Source organism: Lycorma delicatula, chromosome 3, assembly GCF_047948215.1.
Source record: "Lycorma delicatula isolate Av1 chromosome 3, ASM4794821v1, whole genome shotgun sequence".
Lineage (NCBI taxonomy): Eukaryota > Metazoa > Arthropoda > Insecta > Hemiptera > Fulgoridae > Lycorma > Lycorma delicatula.
Window position 1 is genome coordinate 66,216,591 of NC_134457.1, and position 24,855 is coordinate 66,241,445.

The 24,855-nt window shown below is 30.5% G+C and overlaps 1 long non-coding RNA gene across 1 annotated transcript; it reads left to right on the top strand.

The window, feature by feature from the left end:
- Nucleotides 1-144: 144 nt before the first annotated feature.
- Nucleotides 145-24,855, top strand: LOC142321661 (uncharacterized). The gene is made up of 3 exons (XR_012755698.1): nt 145-1,923; nt 12,176-12,262; nt 24,361-24,855. It is a non-coding gene; the product is annotated as an uncharacterized LOC142321661 (long non-coding RNA).

Below are 24,855 nucleotides of genomic sequence, written 5' to 3' on the forward strand. Positions count from 1 at the left end.
TGATTCAAAGAAACGGGAAATTTTGAAAGTTGTGTTGGTAGCCGTGGCTGATTGGTACCACTTTATAAGTGGCGCCAGCCTCTCTAACCTAACCTGCCATTTAGTTGTCATGGATCCTTGGAGTGGTGCGCAACGTGCATTTGCTATCAAAGCGTTTTACAAAAACAATGACAGGGCGGAGGGAGCGCGTAGAGAATTTCGCCGTCATTTTAATCTAGGACGGCACGACCGTGTTCCATCAGCACATGCAATTAAAACATGGATATCTAATTTTGAGAAACTGGTTCGGCAATGAAAAAGAAACCTCCAGGCCGTGAGCGAACTGTCCGTACACCACAGAATGTTCAAGCTTTACAAGATGCTGTCACACGACGTCCACATCGGTCAATCCGTCGTCTCTCAGCATCTTTACAATTGCATAGTTCAAGTGTTCGAAGAATGTTAGTGAAGGACTTGCAATACCATCCATAAAAGTTGCAGATCGTCCAGGAACTGAAACCGAACGATGCAGTTGTGCGAGCACAATTCTGTAATGTAATGCTTCAGAAGATAAATGATAACGGAGACTTTGTTCACGAACTGTCGATGTCAGACGAAGCGCATTTCCATCTCATTGGATTTGTTAACAAGCAAAATTTAAGATACTGGGCACAACAAAATCCTATGCAGCTACACCAGCGTCCGTTGCACAGCCAGAAAGTGACCGTATGGTGTGCTGTGTCATCTTACGGTGTTATAGGCCCTTATTTTTTTGAGGTTGACAACGGTCTTGCGATTACAGTGATGTCGGCTCGTTACATAGCCGTACTTGAAACCTTTGTTGTGGAATTTACACAGATTCTTAACACAGCCTGGTTTCAACAAGACGGAGCAACGTCACATACTGCACGAATATCGATGGCAGCTGTACGCCGATTGTTTGGACAACGTGTCATTTCACGAAATGGTGACATTAGATGGCCTTCCAGATCACCTGATCTCTCAGCTTGCGATTACTTTTTGTGGAGTTACCTTAAAAGCAAAGTGTTCCACAGTAGACCTGCTACAACGGAAGAACTGAAGGCAAAGATCCGAGAAGCAATTGCGGAAATTCCAGTTGAGATGTTACGTCAAACCATGAATAATTTAACGAAGAGACTTCATGAGTGTTTATGTAGAAGAGGAGGTCACCTGCAAGATGTCATCTTTAAAAAATAAACTAAAATGCATGTATTCTAAAATGGCAACATTTGTACAGTTACACGAAATAAAATTCATTTTCTAAAAAAAATGTTTCATTAACGTTATTTAATTTTTTTAATTTCCCGTTTCTTTGAATCACTCTGTACAACGGATTTGAATACTAGATCGCGAATAGCGGTGTTCCTTAGTGGTGGGTTGTAGTTAACCAACCATCTCAGAAATGGTCGAACTGTGACTGTACAAGACTACACTTCATTTACATTCATAAATAACATCCTGATTCATCCTCTGAACGGTAATTACCGGAGGGTAAACAGGAAAAGAGAGTGAATAAAACTTGGAGTTCCTACAAAATGAATGGATTGAAAGTTGATTCGCCGCTGAACTGTAATCAATGCCGCGCCCAGCCTAGAATAAACTTTCTAACTGTTAACTGTAGTGTAATCAGTAATTTCAAAACTGTATTTTAAATTAATTAATAAAAATATTCATGGCGATAAACATTTTCGGTATGCAGTACTTTGGAATCTTATAATCAAGTGAGGTTAAGTTCAAGGTATACTATGAGATTACTTGCATAGTTATCAAACACGACCGTAAATGACGTGTTGTGAAATGTTAACGTAGTTGAACTGTTTGATAACGTGACTTTATAATTAAATAGTGTCGAGACAAAGGACGCGCAATTTAATTTATGGCTTATAATCTATCTAGAACAAAAGTACTTTTCTTTTACAAACGGTAGGAGGTGTTTTATTTCATTTTCTTTCTGTAATTAAAGCGAAAGTTCCATTCCACAGAATTTATTTTAATTTTAAATTAAATCTGCTCCTAAAATTGAAAATTTACATTCATTTTGGATTGTGTTTCTTTAATGTTATGCTTGCAGCAAACGATCTCTGTAGACAAGTTAAATATTTGTGAAAAGATTAATTGGATTGTGATAGAGGCCTTGATGGTTATTTGCTTTAAACTAATATAGTAATGACTCAAACAAATTTAAGTATCAGCACCCTTCTGATGTTTCGTTTTTGTTGTATGTGTCCAGTTTCCATATTCCCTTACAGTCTCAAATTACAGAATGAGACCTACCTAACCAAGTTCACTGCTTATCAATCATGGTAACTTGAGTAGCCATTTTGTTTCTAGGAGTGTAATTTCCTGTTTGACTGTAGCACATTTTCTTTAGAAAACAGAACAAGAACCTATAAGTCAGTCTGTGTATCTATGATGGCTTATCTACCCTTCCCGTTCAACAGGTCAATTGATAATATATCTATACATCTCTGTGTAGTTCCATAGCAAGTATGCCTATGGAATTAACCCCCAGGCCACTTAATATTGTATGTATATATGTTGACTGAGCAGCCAAGATATTGGATTGTTGAGAAAAAACCAGGGTAATTAACAAAATGTGTAATGACTATTCTGTTAATAGATTGTAATACAAACATAGAAGTTCCTGCCATTTTAGTAAACAGCTGCTCATTAGCTACCAGAAAACTAAGGGGTTATGCAAATTTTGTAGTACTTGCCCAAAAATGAAGGATAAGTTAAGGAAAGAGAAAGGGAACACCCACAAAGGGATTACTATAAGTATCCCTTTGGATACTTACGTACTAGGAAGTACTATAAGTAATCCCTTTGTGGATGTTCCTGATTATAAATCAGGGTAATTTTCCCAAAACCAAACTTCACATAGACCTACTACTATTTTAAACAGATGCTACCTTACGCTAAATCAGTTTGTTGCTGGTTATTCTTGCCCAAAATATTTTTACTAAATCACTGAGTGGGCAATTTTTAACCCATATTAAAATCTCAGAAAGACAAAAGTTGAACCTCCAGTTATCAACCTCAATTAGAGGATGGTAAACTACAGGCTGGTGAGGTAAATTGAGAAAAAGATTGTTTATTACACCAGAGCTTTGCAAGTTGTTGTGAGACATATCTTTTACTGATCATAAAGGTTGTCTTTAAACTATCTGAGTAGTTAGAATATTTTTGTTCTGTGCACTGTAACTGCCTTCTTCGGCTTGAAGAAGTGTGGTAACAGCCATACAATAGGTTTTATGTTGGATTCATTTTTAACTGAGATTTCTATGTTTGAATTTGAAGAACATGTTTTACTGGAGAATGGTGTGGTAAAAGGACTTAAGGCAGTATATTGAGAATGACATTATTTAATAAATAAATAATGTAATGAAATCATTAGAAAACTTATCAATATATATCAAACATATATGATAATTTTGCAATTTAACTTTATTAATCTTGTACCAGATAGCTATTGCAAAATGCTTGCTTTAAAATTTAGTTTCCTAATTTGAATGGAGGTGAAAACTTCTTGGTCAGGACTTTCAATTATTGAAATTATATCTGTATGTTATTTTCTTATTAATCTATAAATAATTCACCAGTTGCAGTACATCAAAATTATCATATTGATGAAGGAGTCACTAGTATAAGAAAATTGCTGTGATCACAGTTTGTTTGTCTTCTTTTTCTTTTAATAACTTTTACAATTAAGCTATCATTAATTTACCTCTTAATTAATAAACTTAACAGCCACAAAATGAGGTGATACATACATGGTTTATTTTACATAGGATATAAAAATTGATGTTAAAACTTACAGCTTAAGATTGCATTTTTACAAGTTCAGAATTAAATAAGGAACAAATCTATCCAAACTGATGATGTTCCAATCAGTTTATTTAGTGTACGCAGTTAAACATAAATAAAAAACCTATTATTTTGATCTTCCTTCATATATAAATAATACATCTCAAAACTGACATTTTTCCAAAAATCTTATTTTTGTTTTGACAATTTGTATTTAAAAAGGGACTGAAAAAAAAAATCAGAAATTTTCTCAAGGTAATCTTGTAAATCAGAGGTTAATAATTATTAATAAGTCAGTATATTTAAATTAAAAAACAATGAAGAAAAAAAGGAAATGAAGTCGGATTCGAACCAATTTCCCTAGTAAGATCCAAATATTTCATTAATTAAAATTTTATTTGGCTACAACTCTGGAACCAATGAAAATAAGCACCATTTACGATGTATCGTTGAAACGCTCTCAATGAGGGCTTATTATTGCAATTAAGAAAATATTCAAATTTTTTAGATTTTGGGCTTTTTTTGGCCAAGACGATTGTAATCAAAAGGGGAGGTGCACAACTGGATGTTACAACAGTCCTAAATCCAAAATTTCAGTATCCTGTAGCCAATCGTTTTTGAGTAAGATTTCTGTTGAAATCTGAAAACCGAAAATTTTCACAGTTACAATAATTTCTTTACTTACTACAAGGAAGTAAAAATGAAAGTACATTTTTGACAATTATTAAAAGATTGTTCTTAATTAGACACAATTATACAATGTAGAAACAATTGAAAACTATTTATAAAAATAATTAAACAGGCTGTTAATCATTTCAAGATTACTTCTTAAAACTATAAAGCAAATAAAAAATACTTAGATTAAACAACCTGCAATGAGACATAATGAACTTAACAGGCTGTAGAAAACTGCCATAATATCCGTTTCATGTAAACAAATAAAGATGAATTGTTTGTCACTACTTTATTTAATACTTTTACAAATAAAACTTTCTTTAATTTACATTTTTTTGTGCTTTTTCATTGTCTGCCTACCGTTTTATCAGATGCCTAATGCATTTTGATATGCTCTTTCCATACTGAAGAATCAATTGTAAAAACAATCACTGACATCAGTTTTAAACTCATCTACATTACTTACTCACAATGGATGATTTTTTTCTTTTTTATGCCCTAAAGGGAGTTGCCACAAATTATTAAATCTGGAATACTAGATAACTATTGAATTTCGGCACCACCCTTCAAAATGTTATTTAAAAAATCCCTTATTCACTGTGCATAATGAACTGAAGCTCCAAAATAGCAGTTAATTCCATATTAATCATTTGAAGCTGAAGAATAGAATATAATTTTCAAACATGTTAAAGTATAAAATGCTGTTAACACTTCTTTAAAAAAAGTATGATCTTATCATATGTGTTTCAGACATGCTCTATTGTGTATGTTATATTGTGGAAAAGGACTTTGCAGGTGGGAGTGAAGAGTACAGACATGATATTTTTTTTCAGTTCCACATAATCTTCTAACCCAAAGACACAAAAAGTGTCTTCCACAACATATGGAAGACATGTATAGCTGTGTTCTGGACATTCGCATGCAGGTTCCCTTTTACAAAAAAATAAAATTAATTAAAAATATTATTATTTTAAATTATTGTAATTAAAATAATATAGAAAGTGAATTAAACTTAATTTTTAAGAACGGAGAATAACTAAGTAAAACACACCGACCAATATATACAATTATGTTAAAACTGTATGCTAATTGGTGTTTTATTAACGTTGTACATGGTAAATCTATAACCAAATGCACAGTATTGTATTTTTACTTCTTCACATTCACCAGAAGATTATTTTGTTATTTTTCAGATGTTTTGTTGTCAGTCGTTTCTTAGACATAAACTGACAAAAATCAGAATTTTTAGAAAAATGCCACTTTTTAGGCCAAATATTCATTTGAAGGAAGGTAAAATTAAGGGTTTTTTATATTTTATATGTTGTACCACTTGTAATAAATAAACTGATAAAATTACTGTTTGTGTAAATTATCCCTTTTCTAACTCTCAACCTGGAAAAGAAAAATAACATCTCATTTTGTTATTTTAGCTATTAACATTATTATTAAGGAGGTTTTTGAAGTAAATTATTGATTTCTGGTTAATTGTAGAATTTATTAAAAGAAGCTGTAATTTTTGCTGATTGGTGCAGCCATTTTGCCTTTTTTTTCATCCATATTTTATAATATGGTTGGTCATTAAAGCTCAGAAATTACATTTCTGAGCTTTGTTGACCTGAGAAATTATAATGACAAAATGTTTCCGAGATAGTGTTTCAAAACCACCATCATATGATATTTTATGAAATAAGTAACTTGATAACAATCTGAAATAACATGGTAGCCCTTTACATTCCTGCACACTGACTTTTGATTATGTTTGTTTAATCATTTCCACTTTCCTGGCTGTATACAAGTTGTTGTACTATATAACTACATATTATGGTTACATAAGGGATTTGCTAATTGTGTCAAATTTTACAAGTCAGGCCTTTTCCTGATCTTAACGATGTAGGATTCCCCCTCCAAAAAAACACAGTTGTAGCTTTGAAGAATTCCAAATGAATGTATTTTCGCCAGTTTTTCCCAGTATATGGTATGGTATTTTAGCCAGGCTAAATGGATAAGTTTGAATGAAATTTGGCACAATGTTTTTTTGTATGAGTAATTGTTTACGCCATTGCGTAAAGCAGTTTTAAGTTAATTCAACTGGTTTGGTATTTGACTTATTTTCATCTAAAATTTAACAGTATTTTGATCTAATGAATATTTTAATTATAAATAAGAAATTTTTGCACACTAAAATTAATGCATTCCATTCAATGTACATAGAAATATATGGTCACTTGATTTTTATTTATGACCTTTGTATTGATTATTTATTAAAATTTAATTCTGTTTTATTTCATATGTATAATGTTTAAAAAAAAAAGTAAAAAAAAAAAAAGAACTAAACGTAAACATGTTACACTCACTCGGCTCCTTTCGGATGCACTCGGCGCCTGACGATTTAGCGGCTCGTCACAGTTCACTCGGCTCCTTTCGGAAGCACTTGGCACCTGACGATTTAGCGGCTCTTTACCGTTCACACAGCTCCTTTCGGATGGACTCTGCTTCTATCGACATCAACATGGTCCAATATTCTTTTGGCAAAAATGAGCTATTTTTAATTTTGTTTTGTAACTTTCCCCAACAATGCCATTTAATTTTCGTGAGAGGCAGGGAAATATGGATTTCACATTATGCAAAATTTTAGTAATTTTTTTTTTTTTTAGTCTTCAGTCATTTGACTGGTTTGAGGCAGCTCTCCAAGATTCCCTATCTAGTGCTACTCGTTTCATTTTAGGCGCGTTAGGAGAAAGTGATCAGAGTGTATTTTCAGCAAGTTACATAAGTTGCGCGCGCCGACATAATACACCCTAAAGATTTGCGCAGGCACAAGTGGATCAGTTTGCACGCACATGCGTGTAGTGTCTAATTCAGTCAGTTTTTCAATGCGATTAAGTGATTATCAGGTGTTGTAAACATAGCAGATATTGTGTCGTAATAAATATATATTCATATACACGGATTTCTGAAGACGGATAATTTAAACTGTGAATATTGTTCATATTCATAAAACTATTTATATTGCAGCGTATATTTATAAATTTTTTTGTGAAAATTGGGTATCAAAATTTGAGGTAAATATTATTTTTTATGAGTAAAATTATATTTTTAAATTGCAGAAAATAGCACACATCAGATAAATTTATGATTATGGATAAATAATTTTAAATTTACCAAAAACAAGATTTTTGATAAAATACGCTATTATAAAAAACCACTATTTATATCATATTTTTCATATCATAACCCTCGTGCCTATTCAATCGTCATCCGAAGAATTAATGAAACTAAACTAATCGAAATATATTACATGAACTTTGTTTTATATGACAACAAAAACTTCAATACTTTTAAAATTGCATAAAATAAATTTTATTTAATTTAATTAATTTTTTTTTTGTCTTCAGTCATTTGACTGGTTTGATGGAGCTCTCCAAGATTCCCCCAATCTAGTGCTAGTCGTTTCATTTCAGTATACCCTCTACATCCTACATCCCTAACAATTTGTTTTACATATTCCAAACGTGGCCTGCCTACAATGGCAGGCCACGTTTCCTTCTACCTGTCCTTCCAATATTAAAGCGACTATTCCAGGATGCCTTAGTATGTGGCCTATAAGTCTCTCTTCTTTTAACTATATTTTTCCAAATGCTTCATTCTTCATCTATTTGCCGCAATACCTCTTCATTTGTCACTTTATCCACCCATCTGATTTTTAACATTCTCCTATAGCACCACATTTCAAAAGCTTATAATCTTTTCTTCTCAGATACTCCGATTGTCCAAGTTTCACTTTCATATAAAGCGACACTCCAAACATACACTTTCAAAAATCTTTTCCTGATATTTAAATTACTTTTTGATGTAAACAAATTATATTTCTTACTGAAGGCTCGTTTAGCTTGTGCTATTCGGCATTTTATATCGCTTCTGCTTCCTCCATCTTTAGTAATTCTACTTCTCAAATAAAAAAATTCTTCTACCTCCATAATCTTTTCTCCTCCTATTTTCACATTCAGTGGTCCATCTTTGTTATTTCTACTACATTTCATTACTTTTGTTTTGTTCTTGTTTATTTTCATGCGATAGTTCTTGCGTAGGACTTCAACTATGCCGTTCATTGTTTCTTCTAAATCCTTTTTACTCTCTGCTAGAATTACTATATCATCAGCAAATCGTAGCATCTTTATCTTTTCACCTTGTACTGTTACTCTGAATTTAAATTGTTCTTTAACATCATTAACTGCTAGTTCCATGTAAAGATTAAAAAGTAACGGAGATAGGTAACATCCTTGTCGGACTCCCTTTCTTATTACGGCTTCTTTCTTATGTTCTTCAATTGTTACTGTTGCTGTTTGGTTCCTGTACATGTTAGCAATTGTTCTTTTATCTCTGTATTTGAACCCTAATTTTTTTAAAATGCTGAACATTTCATTCCAGTCTACGTTATCGAATGCCTTTTGTAGGTCTATAAACGCCAAGTATGTTGGTTTGTTTTTCTTTAATCTTCCTTCTACTATTAATCTCAGGCCTAAAATTGCTTCCCTTGTCCCTATACTTTTCCTGAAACCAAATTGGTCGTCTCCTAACACTTCTTCCACTCTCCTCTCAATTCTTCTGTATAGAATTCTAGTTAAGATTTTTGATGCATGACTAGTTAAACTAATTGTTCTGTATTCTTCACATTTATCTGCCCCTGCTTTCTTTGGTATCATGACTATAACACTTTTTTTGAAGTCTGACGGAAATTCCTCTTTTTCATAAATATTACACACCAGTTTGTATAATCTATCAATCGCTTCCTCACCTGCACTGCGCAGTAATTCTACAGGTATTCCGTCTATTCCAGGAGCCTTTCTGCCATTTAAATCTTTAAATCTCTCTTAAATTCAGATCTCAGTATTGTTTCTCCCATTTCATCCTCCTCAATTTCCTCTATAACACCCTTTTCTAATTCATTTCCTCCGTATAACTCTTCAATATATTCCACCCATCTATCGACTTTACCTTTCGTATTATATATTGGTGGTATATTGGTATTATATCTTTGTTTAACACATTATTAGATTTTAATTTATATACCCCAAAATTTTCCTTAACTTTCCTGTATGCTCCGTCTATTTTACCAATGTTCATGTCTCTTTCCACTTCTGAACACTTTTCTTTAATCCACTCTTCTTTCGCCAGTTTGCACTTCCTGTTTATAGCATTTATTAATTGCCGATAGTTCCTTTTACTTTCTTCATCACTAGCATTCTTATATTTTCTACGTTCATCCATCAGCTGCAATATATCGTCTGAAACCCAAGGTTTTCTACCAGTTCTCTTTATTCCGCCTAAGTTCGCTTCTGCTGATTTAAGAATTTCCTTTTTAAGATTCTCCCATTCTTCTTCTACATTTTCTACCTTATCTTTTTTACTCAGACCTCTTGCGATGTCCTCCTCAAAAATCTTCTTTACCTCCTCTTCCTCAAGCTTCTCTAAATTCCACCGATTCATCTGACTCCTTTTCTTCAGGTTTTTAAATCCCAATTTACATTTCATTATCACCAAATTATGGTCGCTATCAATGCCTGCTCATGGGTAAGTTTTGCAGTCAACGAGTTGATTCCTAAATCTTTGCTTAACCATGATATAATCTATCTGATACCTTGCAGTATCGCCTGGCTTTTTCCAAGTGTATGTTCTTCTATTATGATTTTTAAATTGGGTGTTGGCAATTACTAAATTATACTTCGTGCAAAACTCTATAAGTCGGTCCCCTCTTTCATTCCTTTTGCCCAGCCCATATTCACCCACTATATTTCCTTCCTTGCCTTTTCCAATGCTTGCATTCCAATCTCCAACTATTATTAAATTTTCATCTCCTTTTACGTGTTTAATTGCTTCATCAATCTCTTCGTATACGCACTCTACCTCATCATCATCATGGGCGCTTGTAGGCATATAAACGTTAACAATCGTTGTCTGTTTAGGTTTTGATTTTATCCTTATTACAATGATTCTATCGCTATGCATCTTGAAATACTCCACTCTCCTCCCTATCTTCTTGTTCATCACGAAACCTACTTCTGCCTGCCCATTATTTGACGCTGAATTAATTACTCTAAAGTCACCTGACCAAAAGTCGATATTTATCCTATCCATTTCTATTTTTAAATTTTCCAGCCTACCAACCTTTTTTAAACTTCTAACATTCCACGCTCCGACTCGTAGAATGTTATTTTTTAATTTTCTGGTGACCCCCTCCTTAGTAGTCCCCACCCGGAGATCTGAACGGGACTATTTTACCTCCAGAATATTTTACCAAGGAAGGCGCCTCCATTATTGCTATGTGAAAATGCAGAGAGCCACATTTTCTTGGAAAAAAAAGCAGCTGTAGTTTTCCATTGCTTTCAGCTGCGCAGTACTCAAAGGACTGAGCGATGTTGATATGGCCGTTTAAGTCATTGTGACTCACGCCCCTAACAACTACTGAAAGAGCTGCTGCCCTCTTTCAGGAATCATTCCTTAGTCTGGCTCTCAACAGATACCTCTCCGATATGGTTGCACCTTCGGTCCAGCTACTCTGTATCCCTGAGCACTCAAGCCTCCTCACCAACGGCAAGGTCTCATGATTCATAGAGGAGGATTTTAGTCATAGGGTTGGTAAATTTTTTCACATAATGCCGTTTAGGTAACTAAGGTGGATAGTGTGATGGTGTTTAGTCTTACTCAAACCCCCCATAAAGTAGTGGAGGCAAAAAACACTTTCTTTATTGTCATACCTAGACTCAAATTCATGTTCTTGAATTAATTAGCTTTTCCATTACATTAGTATGTCACTTTAGTTAGATATTTGGGCAACTTTATTTACCGGTGGGTTCAGTAAGCCTAATTTATTTGTTTTTTTCATCAGTTTCTGTTTTGCTTGTTGACTTTTTACCATGTGTCATTGATGCAATTTAGTTTTTGTTATGTTGGTCAAGGGAATAAGGAGGGGATAGAGAGATACAGTCACCATATTTACCGTAACTAAATGTCACAAAGAGTAAAATAATTTCTTTCTTAATTCAATATCTCTTAGGATGCTTATTCACACTTTTGGTTTGTATTGTATCCCACCAAATCCTAAATTAAAAGGGTGAGGCAAAAACTTTTTTCATTCTTTTTCATCTATCATAAAAAAAATTCCATATTTATTAGTTGAAATAGATAATATATTTAAAAAGTATCCCGATTTTATTTTGAAGTCAATTGGAAAAGGAGGGTAGTCTATACTTAGGACTAATTAAATATCTTTATAATGGTTTCTCATATAGTTTTGAAATTATGCACAGTGGATTAGGTGTCAAAAAGTAACTGGTTTTGAGTTGAACTAACAAGGGGTTGGGTTAATTTGTATACAGGACTAATTGTGTATCTCAGTTACATTTTGTCATACAAATTTTAAAGTTTATATGTTAATATGTTATATTTATATGTTTTTTTTTATTTACACGTTTTACATATTACCTAAATTTACTGCTGAGAATTGCATAAATTCCTGGCTTCTTTGGAAAGTTACAGACTATTTTATGTTAGAAAAAGTTTCGATTCTAATTTTATGTCTCGGAATAGTGTTTTTTTTTCTTGTTTAGGTCTCCTAATAACTGAAAAACATAAAAAGTTTTTTATGTTATTTAAGGCTGTGTCTTTAAGATTTTTTTTTTTTTTTTTTAATTAGGTATATTGAAGCAGTTATAGCAAGGTGCTTGCGGAGGAGAGTACAGCTGTAAGTAGAGGAAAAAGCACCTGCTAGAACAGCTCTGCTGTAAGTTATTTAATTCATGTGCATTGTAGCATTTTTTTATATTCTTTTCTTTTATGAAAAGAGATTTCATGTAATAATAATAATCTTTGTTTGATTGCTCTTAAAAACAAAAAAAATATTAAATCCAAACTGCAAATTAGTGAGATGGAAATTCCATTAATGGGCCTGTACTGTCCATTATTATTATTATTATTCAAAATAAATTATGTTTATTAACTGTTTCGCATTTGCAATAACAAGGAATAAAAGCCATACAGTGAGTGGTTTACTGTTTTATACTTTTTTCTTTTGTCCACTTCTGCCTGTCTACAAAGTTGTAATTATGATTTTATTTGTGTATGACCAAACTGTTAATAATGATTGTTATTCATAAATAACTATTCAACCGTTAAACAAAAAAAGATTAAATTTAGTGAATGTTCCTATCTTTAACTATTTTTTCAGTATGGAATTGCTGCTTGTGGAATGCTGTAGGCCACATTTGAAACCAGGTGTGAAAACTAGCAATTTTGGTTAGGGTTGTTTTGCCTGAATTTTTTTACATTGTTGTTTTATATTTTTCAATGCTCCTTAAAAGTGTTTTGTAAAAACCTTATTTTTCTAATTTTAAAATTTTTTAGTTATTCTACCATGGGGGCTTGGATTTGTGTTGTTCTCATGAGACCTTTCAGAATTTATTATGCTGTCTGTTATATAAAGTTTATTCGAGCACTACTAATAATGAAGTACTTCTTCCACATTAACTCAGTGTGTAGAATTTGGCTAATTAGTGAAATTCCTATCTAAGATTAATTGCCATGTAATTAGGTACAAATTGACTACAATTAATTTTCATAAGTAATTTTAAAATATAATTTTATATCAGTTTATGGCTTTCCAGTGATAAGTAGATTCACATACAACAAAAAATATTTAATTGTTTGTGTAACATTTTTTAACAGTAATTTATTAATTTAAAAATATAAATATTTTCATCAACAAACTAAATATAATTTTTCAATCTTCAGACAACTTAAAGAAAAGTACATTTTTTTTATATAGATTAACTATTATCTATTTATTATTTAAAATAATGTATCTGTGTAAAGTTTTATACTGTTTCTTATGAAAGTTTTATGATAAGACTTGTGAAAATGATTCAGAATATTTTTAAAGTTATTAGAAATATAATAGTTATATGAATCAGTTTATTTAATGTTTTGTGAATTTAATGTACTGTATTTTGTTTTTTAATTGTATATAGAGATTAGTTAAATGAATTTTCAAAATTTGCTATATCAATCTGATTAAAGTATTATAGCCTATAAAGTATATGGTATTGAGGATAAATTATATAATCTAGAATTTCAGTGCTTTTTCGAGGAGCACAATGTGTTCTTTCTGCTTGAAACTTTTATATTTGAAGAACATCATTTTGTTAAGTTTAAGAATTTTTTTCTTATTGCTTAATTTAATTAATTAATGTAAAATGGATACCTGCTGGAAAAACATCTCTTTTTAATTATTGAAATTTTTTCCAGTTACTAATTATTATTAATTCTTTGTTGCTAATATTTATATCCTCATTTTATTTTACGTTTTGATTTTGTATTTTTATTTACAGTTATTTTAACCTATACCAGCAGTATAACCCTAACAGAACACTGAAATTTCAATAAAGGTTTTAATTACCTAGTATTATACAATAAGTTTCAATACATTATATTTTGTGCAATGGCATGTATATAAATATTAAAATGCAACTGAATACCTGCATTATAGCATTAACAGGATATATTTCAGAGGTAGCTGTGTGAACACATGCTTAATTTATAAAAAAGAAACAATAATTAAATAGAATCATGAAATGCTTTTTTATTTATTTAAAAGAAATCACTCCATTCAGCCACAGAAAAGCTCTGATTATAAAACATTCGTTTTTAAGAAAAGTGAATGATTGATTAACTGAAGAAATTTTTCATTTATTTGAGTTAACAACTAATGAATGTAGTTCATTAAGTGATAAGAAAATGTTTAGTGTATTTATAATGATAGTTTATGTATAGTATAAAGTAGAGTAGTAAAAATAAAAATTAGCCATAGCTGGAGAGTAACAAGTTATTTTGTAGTATATTAACATATATCAATATTACTGTAAAACTATGAATTAGTGAAACTGGAATTAATTAAGGCTGCTGTTGCAATATTATTTATATAGACAGTTTGTTACTAGACTGCAGTATTGTAGATTAATAGAATAAAAATAAAATTTTTCAGATAAATTGTTAATGATAAAAAGTAAGTACACTAAACTAAATGTTACCCTAAAATTACATAATTATAAATCAACAGTAGGATAATGCGTAAAAGCTGTAGCTTCTGCATTATGTTTAAATATAATGAATTTATATATTTTAAAACTGGTTGTACAAATAAGTGGTATAAAAATAGTACATTGAGAATTTTTTTTGTTAAAATGTACATATATTGTGTATGATGTGCTGTAATGTATAAATATTCATGTACATATTCATTATTAATTAAATAATAAAATATATATATTTGATTATTTAAACTTGGTCAATACATAACGCACAAACTAAATAGACAGTGGTAATTTTAAATATGTATGGTTTAGTTTTCATTTGTTTAAAAAACTAGTAAATAAATTGTAAATACGTGTTTTTCTTTATTTTGTTTTCTATTTAGTTAGATCTGCATAACTTTATATGTTTTCACACATTCATTAAAGTTTTGATAAACATATTTACATTATGCAGAAATACTGTTACAATGTGAAACAGTTCCATATGTAGTAACAACGCAAGAGATATTCAGTGTAATTGCAGTCTGTAGTATTATGAATTATTATGAAAACTTTATGTGGAAAAAACTGAATTTAACATATAATTAAATTAATATAAATAAATAACTTAATCCATCAAGTACATTATATACCTTATATTATATATATATATATATATATATAATATTACCTTATATATATATATATATACACAAGAGTACTTTCAAAATTTTTTCGCTCTTGAGTAGATCCAATCTTTTAATTTATCACATAAAATTACATATTATAAATACACAACACTAACAAAATAAAATCTTGATAAATACAATAAAACAAACATTGTTAAAACTTTGAATATAAACTTTAAAATCAGTTCAAATCAAAATGGAATTAAAATTAAACGTTTTATTTTCCTTTTAAATTTAAAATCAAATTAAAAATTAAAGTTAAAAATTCCATATATAAAAATATGTCGTCAAATGATAAAAATATTAATTAAAAGTTAAAATGATAAATATGTTAAAAAAGAATGAAATTGTGTCTAGTTAGTAATATAATATGGGCCAGCCAAACCATACACAAATTTTCATTCTTTTTTAACTTATTTATCATTTTAACTTTTAATTAATATTTTTATTATTTGACGACATATTTGTATATATGGAGTTTTTAACTTTAACTTTTAATTTAATTTTAAATTTTAAATTTAAAAGGGAAAAAAATTTAATTTTAATATCATTTTGATTTGAATCGATTTTAAAGTTCATATCCAAAGTTTTAACAAATTTTGTTTTATTGTATTTATCAAGATTTTATTTTGTTAATGTTGTGTATTTATAATATGTCATTTTATGTGAACAATTACGTGGATCAACTGAAAATGCAAGAAAATTGTAAAAGTACTCTTGTGTATATATAATGATATAAGGTAAGCATCGTTCTACCTAATTTAATTTTATTCTGTACTTGGTGGATCAAGTTATTTATTTGTATGTGTATAATAGTACAGAGGAATATGAGTCTTAAAATTGACCTTAAAAATATTAAATCAATATCTGTTAGTGTAGACACCATTTTAAATCTATTTAGTTCAAATTCTATCATACACATACAGAACTCTTACCTTAATTTATTCTTATCACTAGCTGTATGAAAATATTCAAAGAAATGAGTTCAAGGTTTTTATTGTGATATAAAGTAATTTTATTACTTACTTATTTAAATAGAATTAATCTATTGATGCCAGTATTATTATTGATCAGTTGTTTTATTAATCAGCTCACAAAATTAGAACTCATAAACCTCCTTACACTCAAATCAGTGAATTATTAAAAATAGTTAAAAATCAGTAAGTAGTTTTTACCCGGGACCTACTGAATGAAAGACAAAATGCTACCACTACATCATGAAGGTTGGAAAATTTTTATATACTCACACACACACACACACACACACACACACACACACACACACACACACACACACACACACACACACACACACACAACACTAGGAAAATTTTGCGATTTGACTGAATGGATCACTGATCATCACAGGTGTTTACAAGTTAGTGTGTTTAGATTATACCAACCTCCACTTAGCTGTTCTAGTTGCTGTTTCAGTGTCATTTTTTTTAGCTTTGTTAATGAAAAGAGGTAGTGATGTGGTCGAAAACTGAGTACCGGGCAATTTTGCATGTGAGTTAAGTGTTTAGAGGAAATGATTCCTGTGCTTGGAGAGCATTGCCCTCATTGTACAACTTTGATCTTTAAACACTTCAAGGTCAAATTGACCGTTTTTATCTGTAATTGAGAGAAACATTGCTGTAGTACAAAATATGCTTGAGAGAGACAGGCATGTTAGCTACCGTCAAAGAGAATCCTTGGGCATTAATCCACAAGCAGTTCGTGCTATTCTGCGAAATTACCTTCAAGTTAGAAGCTTTGTATTCTTTAGCTGCTACATAACTTGACCAACAATCAAATAAGCACATTGTGTTTTATGGTGGTATGAAATGATGTAAAAGTTTGAAAATGGGAATTTTCCCCATGTGAACAGTATTGTGACTGGTGACAAAAATTGTCTGTATAATGATGTCCCAGTCTAGGCTCACATTAAAGTGTGGGTTCACACACAAAGTGTTAGAAGATGAGGAGATCCCGTGGCTGTTCAAATATCCAGATTAGTGAAGAATAGAACGGTGGCCATATTTTTTAGAGTGAGATGAGTTTTAGAGCAAGTTATATTGGGAACTCAGAAGACAGTTAAAGGAACAGGGAATTGGTATACCAAGGAATGCCTACCTAAAGTTGTTAAAGCTCTCAAGAAACTGCACCCAAATTCAAGTATGTACAAATGGTTTCTTCATCACAATAACACTTAAGTGCACTGCTACAAACTTTGCTCCCGGTATTTGGCCAGCACTGTAATAAAACAGATAGAGACCCTTCCTGTAGTCCTGACCTTTCTTCATGTGATTCCCCCAGATTAAGAACAGACTGAAAGGGGAGAGGTATTTTACAAGTGATGGTGACCTAATTGTTTGAGATGATGTGTTTGCCAAGATCTCCGACAAAACATGGCAGATTTCTTTGAAGACTGATTTTGATTGAGTGTATAATGTGTGGTGGAAATTGTTTTGAAAAATTGTAAATGATAAAATCATTTAAAAACTTTTGTAATATCCTTTGTGTGTTATATATTTTTTTAATATCATATACCACTATATCAAATAATTATTAACAAATAAATATTTAAGTGAACCAGATACAGTTCACTAAAAGATAACACTACCCATCTGTCTGAAGTGCTTTCATAGCTTTAACTTAATCATCAGCAGACCAGGTTTTATAAAATACACATAATTATAGATCAGATATGTAGATGACATTTTGATCATTTTCAATAAAAAAATAAATTTATAACATGTAATAATACTTCATAAACTCAATGTTTTTCATCGAAATATAACTTATATAGTTGAAATTGGACAAAGTAACAATAACTTCTTGACATAAATATAAAACAAAGATAATAATAGATTAAAGTTAGGAATTTTAGAAAACCAATATTACTTATAAAAATTATTAATAATATTTCCATACATCTATTTCATCAAGCAACTGCTATGTATAACAGCATCATGATTAACAGAGCATTAAAATATATAAATGATATATAATATTAAAAAACAGATTAAATTTAATTTAATATGTAGCTATCAATAATGGGTATAATATTAAAACTATTAAAAAAAGAATAATAAAACGTATTCTACTCTTTTCAAATAAAAATAACAAACATTATCTACCCATCTGCCGACATGGAGTAATGCTCCAGATACATGAATGGGGCATTTGTGGCAATCTGCCAGTATTGCTCAGCAACTATATGAATGACCGTACCTTCCAAGTACGTGTCAACAATGAATGTTCATCTGAAAGAATGTTGGAAAATGGCATACCACAAGGTTTGCCGTTGAGCGGTGCCTTGTTTACCATCGCCATTAATAAATTGATATTAGCCATTCCAGTAGAAATCAGCAAAAGCGTCTATGTTAATGATTTGGCAATTGTGTATGCCAGCAACAAGACTGCTTATGGTAAAGTACAAATTGCAACGGGCGATCAACGCTCTAAATGAAGTTGCGAGGAATAATGGATTCCAATTTTCAAAAAAAACGTACACTTTCGTACACTTCTGTAGGAAGAGAATTCTTCATCAAAGTCCTATGTTGAGAATTGGCAATGATCCAATACAATATAAGACAACGTGAGATTTTTAGAACTAGTATTGGATAAATCCCTTATGTGGGGACTACACATACAGGACTTGAGTGTTAGATGCAAAAAAGCCCTAAACATTATTAAATGTTTATCGAACATTAATTGGGGCTCTGATAAAGAGATATTATTGAGATTGTATAAGGCATTGGTTCCATCGAAACTCGACTACGGATGTATTGTATATTCATCCGCTAGGAAGTTGCATTTAAGAAAGTTAGACGTTATTCACAATAGCGGAATGAGATATGCAACAGGCGCTTTCCGCACAAGTCCAGCGACTAGTCTAATGTCTGAAGCCGGAATACTACCACTACATTATAGAAGAGAGATCCTTTTGCTAAGATACGCAGCAAATATATGGGCTTTTCCTGCCCATATAAATAACAAACTTCTTAATAATCATCCTATGGCTGCATTATACGAACATGCTACCTATTCCAGACCAGCCGGAATTAGGTACCACGAATTAAGAAGAAAATATGAAATTGCTATTCCGGAGACTCTAGCAATTTCCACAAGAGAAATACCACCATGGCTCTTGCCAGCGGTAAATACAAGGTTGGATCTCTCTCGGGGAAAAATAAAAAAGAAACCAGCAGTGATCATCCAACAGGAATTTTTGGCAACCGTCAGTAGTTACGAGGAACATATTAGAATCTATACTGACGGTTCTAAAACCGAACATGGTGTTGGATGCTCCATATATGTAAATGGAGAAGCCCATTGTTGGAAACTGCCAGATATGGCCAGTGTTTATACGGCAGAACTTACTGCCATTCAGCAAGCTCTTCGCTACACAGAACACTATTGCGAAGAGAGAGTGCTAATATGTTCCGATTCTCTAAGTGCACTTGTTGCAATTCGGAACAAAAACATTAAGGATGTCCTAATTTCAAACATCCTGTCCATTTTGTATGTTCTTAACCAACGAGGACAGCAATGCGTATTTGTATGGACTCCAGGGCATGCTGGTATTACAGGTAATGAAAGTGCAGACGAAGCTGCCGGAAAGGCAACAGTCTGAGATGATTTGGATGCATTTCCTGTAAGAGTGGCAGATGTTAAAAACTGTCTAACGAACATAGTAAGAAACAAATGGAATACTGATTGGAGGAGTTTAAATACAAAATTAAACTCATTGAAAACTTCTCCATATAAATGGAAAAGCGACTTTTAAGTTGACTCGCCGTGAACAAGTAGCTGTGACCAGACTTAGAATCGGTCACATGCGATTGACAAATTCATTTTGTTAACCGGCGAAGAGAGACCAATGTGCGATGTTTGCAATTAAACACTTATTTATAATTAAGCATCTAATAGAAGAGTGTACAATATATGAGGACCTCAGAAAGAGGTTCCGTCTAAGAAGTGACATTACTGCTGATCTGGATAATGGAAATGAAGAAAAGATAGTTGCATTTTTACACGCCAGTGGACTTCTTAGAAGTCTGTAAAAGTTGAAAAATTTTTAAAGCTGTGTTAAAGAATCTCTAAGTGGAATTCTTTATGTATATGGGAGTCTGAAAGCGTGGCACGTGTAGTGACGGGAGGTAGCCTTCTTGCCTAGGCCATCCTGGCTCGTCTGCATTCAAGGGCAGTGAGTCGGGGTGTGTCCAATGATGGGATGGGGGACCCTCAAGGGTAAACTGAGGGCGCGAGGCTATGGGTAAGAGCAATGGATGCCTACAGCCTGTTTATAAGGAGCCAACTGCCACGGCATCCTGGCGTGACTAATATACTTATACTACTTCACGGCAGTTCTTGTCGCCCCGAGGGTGCTTAAACAAACTATAAACGAGACAGGTTGAAGAAAGAAATGGTATTGATAAGTTGTATTTTTAATTTCATGGTCTTTTTGAGAACCTTATCTCAAATTTTAATATAACTGTTGTTTTGTCTTGTTGTTGTGTCTTAATGTTTTTTATGTTGGTTGTGCTTTTAAATAAAATTTAAGTGCCGTTTACACCCTTACATATGATGATCCTGATGGTGATACTAATTTCTTTTAAAGAATGTGATGAGGGCTAATGACCCTAGCAGTCGATGTCCATAAAAATTCAGAAAAAAAAACAATATTTAGAATAAATCATGTTTACATATGATTTGTGGTAGTGATAATTGTAATAATTTATGTACAGGCATGACCAGCAGACATTTGAAAAAGAGTCAAAGAAAATTTACAAGCTTTAAGGTTCGGTAAACATAAAACGAATTATGCAGATCATATCAAAGGTACAAGACATGGAAATATTAGAAATAGATTGCAATAACCAAACTTAAAATGCAATCTCTGGAAAGAACCCACATAATAAATAATAATAATATATTATTATTATTAATTTTATAATAAAATAAAACTTATTAGTTTTATTTATTATTATTATAAGTGAACAATTAAATTTTGAAAGTAATGAACAGTTAAAAAATTATAGAATTTATTTAATATAAAACGATTCAGTATAAGATTATCTAATAATAGTACCTGAAGTATTAAATTATTATCAGTAATTTTTCATTATTCATTTAATTAATCAACCAAGTAGATGAAACAAACTCCTTTTCTATTTTAATTTTTTAATGAAGTAGTGATTGCTACGAAAGCATTCATATATTGCAAGAATTAAAAAAGGCATTAAGTGTAATTTTTATTATTGATAATAATTTATTATTATAGTATGAAGATGCTCAATTTCAAATTCATTAACATATATATATTGTAGGATAGAGTCTATAGCAAATAGATGCCAAAAGTATTTATGTGTAGGTAGTTAACAAATTAATTTTTTTTAGTGAAAATATGTTTTATTTTTTTAAAAAGAAAGAGATTAAATACTTTTATAATAAATTGAAACTATAAAATAATGCCTAACCCTTATAGAACATAACTTAGCAACTTATTTGATGTATATACTCTTTATTTACAACACAACAGAGTATAACAAAATAAGATAATGTAATTCTATTGTATCTTAAACCTAAATCTAGGAATGTATATTATGGATTATAATTCAATTAATATTAAGAATGCATGTAAAAAAATTAAATCTTGCCTGTGCATGATTAGCAATATTATTTTTTTAATTTAATTTGAAATTACTCACTGAGAGAGTGCAAGTGTTGGAATTTTATTTTGGTTTTTGGGAAAAATTAGAACATTATTTATACTATTAAAAAATGTTTGTATTAAGAATACAGTTTTGTAAATTGTTCATGTTCAATAGAAAAATATAATAAATTTTATTTATATGTATAGGTTATGAAATAAACTAGATTTATAGAATTAGTAATAGGTTGAACATACAGTATTATTTTTCTCTTATTTGTTAGAACCTGTCTCATGCAGCTCCATTGTAAGTTTTATCCAAGTAATTGAAGCAGAAGTTTTTATATGCTCATTGATTTACGTAACCCAATATGACTTTGATACAAAAGAATATTTTCATGCCAAAATTAAAGTAAATCAGTTGGAAATTATAGAAAAAAAGGTAGTACCCACTATTCGAATGAACTCCAGAGAATTAGCTCACTTCTCAGCAGCAGTCTCATTACCTCATTTCTTTGCATTCTTTTTCTTATTTTTTATGTATTTTTCTATTTTATTTAACATGAGCTTTTTGCCATTACATTTCTCTGAATGGCTTTTTCAATACAGAAGCACTGTTTTAGTTATATTAACATTTTATTTTTTTAAACTAAACAAATGTAAAACAGATTAAACTTAAAAAAAAAGAATTCAGACTAACAAAAATTAAAAATTATAAGTTATAAAAAATTGTAAGTTATTGATAGCTTTTTATTTTTAATTTAGTCTTAAAAAAGACTTTAAAAAATTAAAATATAAAGAAAAATTGAAAAAGTATTCCATTTTTTATTGCACTGCTTCTTAAAATCTGTTTTATTTTCATTATAAAAAAAAAGTATTAATGTTTAACACCTTGCTGTTTTACTAAAAATTTTATGATAAATTAACCTTCTGCCTAACGTAACTCCATTTTTTTTATATCGACCAACATTCAGGAATAGCTTTATTTTTGGTGATATATTTGTGCCTTTTTAACTCTAGAATGCCTCTGCTACTTTTCATAAAAGAGGTAAATCATTTTAAATGTTGCATGGTAAACAACAATAAAAATTTGTGGTCGAAAAGAATTTCAAAAATTTATGTCTTAGGGTTCCAAAACAATATTATACATTAAAAATAGTTTTAAAGTTAAAAGAATGTAATTTATGTTATAAATAATTGTGATTGTTTTAACAAAAGTAATTAAAATATTTTTAAAAGTAATTGATTAATCAACAGTTTAAAATAGATTTTAATTGAATTTATGAACATTCTTAACTAACAATAAGTTGGTCCTGAAGTATAAGCAAAGGGAAAAAGGCTATGTTACATGTTAAAGTAATTATTAAAAATAGTTTGAATATTGATTTTATAATATTTTAAAAACATTCAATTTTAATTAATATGTTATCAAATATTATATCCAACGAATGAATCAAAACAAAATCAAATTGATGTCATTTGTAGCAAAATCAGACATTGCTGTTTTACTTTGAAGCGCCTTAATAAAACTCTAAGCTTGTCATCATTATTAAATATTTATTATGCTTGTGTATGTATATTCCTATGTAAAATATAATATTTCATATGGCTCTCTCAAAACGTCAGAACAAGTTTTCAAGATATAATTATTGACTATCAGGCATTGTTTGGCTTGTCAGTGTGAATTATGCAGACCATTATTTAGAAAATTAAATAAGTTAACTTATCCATATGCTCATCTTTATGAATATGCAATTTTTTCTAAAAAGAATTGTCACTTATTCATAAAAAATAACATTGTTCACCTATACTGAACTGGACATCAACAGAAATGTTTTCATGTAACTGTATGCAATATTTTGGCTTACAAGAAAGGCTCTTATTTTGCTCTGACACCATTTTTTGATAAATTACTGAAACATTTAAAGCATATTTCCACCAATTTATTTTAAATACAATTGGAGGATTTTCTTTAACAGAAACAATATTACTCTGTTGATGAATTTTTAGATAATACAAATTAACAGTTTTTATAAAAATCCCTGAATTTTCTGCAGTCTTTACAATGTGTATACAAATATATACTTGGCCCATCTAATGTACAAGCTTGTGACATCACGAACAGACTGCGTATTACTACTCAACCTGAAAACATCAACTTGAATTATTACTTATTATCATATTGTATGTGGTAATAACTATCATATTTACATTTACTAATTATAAACAATACATAATTTTTTTATAACCTTTATTTGTACTAAATTATTAATTTTTAATAATAAATAAAAACTTACATGGCTTTTCTTCATGCATCTAATTCAAACTTCTAGCAAGTTCACCATCCTCACTAAACGAATCACTATCACTGTCACTTTCATTTTCACTATCAGAGTCTATACATATAATATAACGTTCTGTCATTTCATATATCAGTGGTTCCAGTTTTTCATACTTTTTCAATGTTTTTTTTTTACTTTTTCAGAATAGGGTTTCCAGTCATCTTCATTCATGGAATTAATTTTCTCCATAGTTAATTTTTCACATTTTTGAAAGAAAATGTTGACATGTTTCCAAGTTAGTAATGTGCTCGAAATAAAACCGATTTCTCCACCAGCGTGAATTATACTATTAGTACATGTTGTCTCAATACCATCAGACCTCGACCTTGTCGATTGTTATTGTTTACAAGATTGAGTCATTTAGCATTTTTATACATGTAATCAATTCATGTGGAAAGAATTGAACACACAACAACTTAAATGTATTGTTTGGGCATCCATATTGTTTGTAAGTTGAAAAATGAAATAAAAATAATAATTACGCGCGAAAATAATGTTTTGGAAAATAATAATATGAAATGTCAGCATGTGACGTCACAAGCTCATAGATTCACTGGAGCAACTGTAGGTGTATTCAAATAATTTACATTAATATCTTTTGAGTTGTGAATTATTTTATAGTTATTTTTTATTTTTGA